General features: G+C 42.4%; 1 protein-coding gene across 1 annotated transcript in view; it reads right to left on the bottom strand.

Annotated features, from left to right (window-relative positions):
• The window catches only part of LOC101853620 (centrosomal protein of 170 kDa protein B), a gene marked incomplete in the record, with an annotated part of 149958 nt that overhangs the window by 143456 nt on the left and 2654 nt on the right, over positions 1-3848 (bottom strand).

Genomic DNA, 3848 nt, shown 5'->3' with positions numbered 1-3848 from the left:
AGAGAGAGAGAGAGAGAGAGAGAGAGAGAGAGAGAGAAGGGGTAGGGTCGAGAGAGAAAGGAAAGGGAATTGCCAGTTGGAAAAAGTCCTATCAAGTCTTTATAAACAGTCATCTCTCAATAACCACAAGCTTTGTAGACTGAAAAAAAATGCTTACCTGAAAGCCCTCAGTAAGCACAATGTTCCGTGCCACCCGCTTGACTAAGGCGTTCCATCAGAAGGCATAAACAACCAAGATCACACAATCTCCATATCCAAGTTCCGTATATTCAACTTTGCTCAATCAAAACAGGACCAATCAAAACAGATCCAAGCAACAATTTTGGACACAGAGAAGTAATGTTTATGAACTCTCTTGTCTAGACACTCCTATTTTAAGAGCTTGTAGAATTCAAATTATACGAAAGAATATTATTATTCCTTTCAATAACAGGCTTATAATTCTTGAAAGCTTTCTGCTTACATCGAGCCACTCACAACTGCAAAGGATTTCGAAAGGATATAATGGTTTCTTGTTCACTGGTTAAAAACAGGACAACGTGCAGACATACACAGGCGATTACACAAGCAAGTACAATATTGGTTTCTTTTCGAGATCAAAGAGATCTTCTCCCCTGCCCTACCACTGCACTATCGTCATTGCTACACGAACCAAGATAGTCCTTCAACCCGCATAAATAAAGAAAATCACACAAGTCCCATCGGAATATTCACTTTTGGAAGAACAATATTGACCAATGAAGACGGTTCATTTTGGCTCGTTGGATGTTTTAGTTGTCCGATGGACTTCTTTTTTTCTCCTGTTTATTTGTAGTTTGAATGCACGTGGTCAGAACGTTACACAAGCAAACCAAGCTCCGTATTGGTTTCTTTACGTGAGCTTGCCAATCTGGGAGATATCGTCCACGATTAAGTGATTAATTGGTCTGTTTGATGGTGGGATGGGATCACCCCGGTAGTTATGTATTATTTGATGCCCCATTTGGCTACAAATGCAGGTGGGCGGTACGAAAATGTACGGTCTTAGATATGGCAAAAGTGGACGCTGGCTACAAAAAGATCGACAAGCACTTATCTTCATGATCTACCTTTCTTTACTTTTAGGCGTACTTCCTCGCCCTGCCACTATACTTTCGTCCTCAGTCCAGTCTGTTCTCAATGGTCTTGCTTTGTGCTAGGGGAGGGCTTGTCCGTGAAAGATTCACACATATTTTTATAGTGTTTCTTATGTTTCCGTAATCATCACATCTTATGTTACCGAAATCATCATACCTTCTGTGTGGGTGGTTGGCAGATGCTCTGATATAGTTTGATCCTTCTTTGCTATCAAACATCTATCGTTATCATCCTTCTCCTCTCTGTTTATACTCTCTAGTAACGCCTAAAATTCTCGGCATATATATTATTTGCCTATCTGTGTTGCAAAAGCTGTCAAACTCTTATAAAACCTGAAACACATTATGCTTCCGTAATTACCACGCTTTATTATTCCATCATCATCACAAACACAGACAAAGAGCCCGTCATCTTGGCACTGACTACTTGACGCATCCACTCACTACAGCTCGCCAGCCTCACTGTAGAGTGGTCTGACAGAAGCACTGTTCACACTAGACGTCCAAGCAGTGCTGCACACAGGACCACTACGGGTAACACAAGATAAATCTTACTTAATCTCACGATGACGTATCAGCCAGTGAACTCAAACAACCACAGAGACGAAAGCACACCACCAATAGATAGACACGCACCAGAGCGCACGCTCTATCAAGTTAGCTGTATACGACTCATCATGTCAATGTCGAGATGCAGCGGCCCGAGACCTTCCGGGGAGGACACCGTTCTGCTTGAGTGACGTTCTCTCAATACAAACCTTTACCTTTCTATACGGATTCGTTCAGGTAGTCAGTAAAAGCCAACCAAAGCAATTACGCTGAGCTGCACATCCCTTTATCTAACGTATGATTTGTAATTATGGACGTTTTACGCCCCCTCCAACAGAACTGTGACCCTGCCAGTCAGAACCAACAAGGGCTGAGTGAGATACATTTCAGCAGACATTGAGATTTTTTAAAAACTCTCCTACTTGAAAACCGAACTCACATTTTTCTACGAGTAACGACTTGCCACTATCACCTCATCAAAAGTAAGTTTTGATATTCGCAGCACTTGGAAGTCGAAGTAGAAAGTAATTAACAGATACAGTCATTAAGAGCTAGAGGAAAAGCAAGACAGACAGACAAAGAAAAGAGGAACTGCAAGAAAGAAGGAATCCTAGTGGCACCATCCAATCCCCCACCACTATCGTCTCCTCAATAGCAAGTATTAAATGTCCAGCATGAGAAAGTCAAAGATCAAAGAGTTTTTTGTGAAGAGAGCCACCCACAAAATAACTGCCATTTGGTGTTGTGTGTGAGGTAAGACAGGAAGACAGAAACGGCAAATAAACAAATAAAAAATAAAACGGAAAATAAAGAAGTGGGACCTAGTAGTGATACCCGTTACTATCGCCTCAACAACAGCAATTTTTTTATACCCCAGCACTTGAAAATCGCAGATTTCGTTTCGTGTGAGTAAAGAGAAGAACATCGGCACAATAACGACCACTTTGTGTAAGTCAAAAGCAAGAAAGCCATACAGAATTAATGGAGGGATAGAAAACAGGAATAAAGAACCAGTAGAACTTCTTTCTCCCCCCTTCCCCCCTCCCTTGCCTGATTTAAGAAGAAAAAAACATCCGCACAGTCGAAGAAAACGGAAAATACAGCAGGTGAGTGTGTGTTGCAGTGGAGCTAAACATTTCCTCATTCATCACCAACAAAGGACAGATGACGTAAACACAGCACATGAAAGTGACGGAACCTATCACGCCCATTGGACGTCGCAAGGCTGCGAGAACACATGTAAATAAATCCTTTCATCGCGGGCTGGGTCAACGGTGTTTTGCGCAAAAACACCAAAGTTGACACAGTCCTCTCAGTGGGGTCTTGAGAGGACTCGCAACTCGCTTGAAAGCGGTGCCCCCTGTCCCACGCTCGCTTTGCCGTCTGTTGCAGCAGTTGGGGTGGAAAATTATGGGGATAAGGGGGGAAAACACAGCGCAGAGCCACTCGGCTTTGGTCTGTCAATTTTACTAACCGAGTATTAAGTATGCATGAACTGCAACGCGCTGGCGTTTCATAGCGGTGGGCTCGCCTTTTTCTGCAGGCAGTACTGAGTGAACTTCTTCTTCTTCTTCTTCTTCGTCTTCTTCTTCTTCTTGTTCAATGTCTACCTTTAGCCCAGTCAATAAAAACATAGAAACGACTTCACTGATGATCTAAGATCAAACAACCACAAGTGATGTGTTTTTAGGGTGTTTTTAGTAAGAGTATTACGGCACTTGCAACACAATAAGGTCATATATAAGTGCCGAAGATCAGAGGGGAAACAAGAGAGTAACAAGCATAAAAAAGAAGGAAAGATCAGGACGATAGATGTTTGGTAAGACAGAAGGAGCAACACACACCAGAGCACCTACCAACCACACACAAGGGAGAGTTTTTCAATTTTTCATCCATCTCAATTTGGAAAAGCAGTTTCTACAATTACCAACTAAAGAAAGTAAGACGATCAAAAGAGGTGTTAAAGCCGACCATTTCCAAATGAAAGACCATGGGAAGAAATCTACAGCCAGTTCACGTATGCAGTACCCGAAGGGATTGTTGGCCTCCAAGGACGTCGCCAGAGGCTTGTCAAACCTTAGAGACGGGTGCTTTTGCACGTCATGTCAAAACACACATACCCACACACAGACACACACACAAACACACAGACACATACACACACATAATATATATATATACATA

Source organism: Aplysia californica, unplaced genomic scaffold (assembly GCF_000002075.1).
Source record: "Aplysia californica isolate F4 #8 unplaced genomic scaffold, AplCal3.0 scaffold00189, whole genome shotgun sequence".
In the NCBI taxonomy this organism is placed as follows: Eukaryota; Metazoa; Mollusca; class Gastropoda; order Aplysiida; family Aplysiidae; genus Aplysia; species Aplysia californica.
The sequence above is the reverse complement of the archived record's forward strand: the minus strand, read 5'-3'. Positions and strand labels throughout refer to the sequence as shown.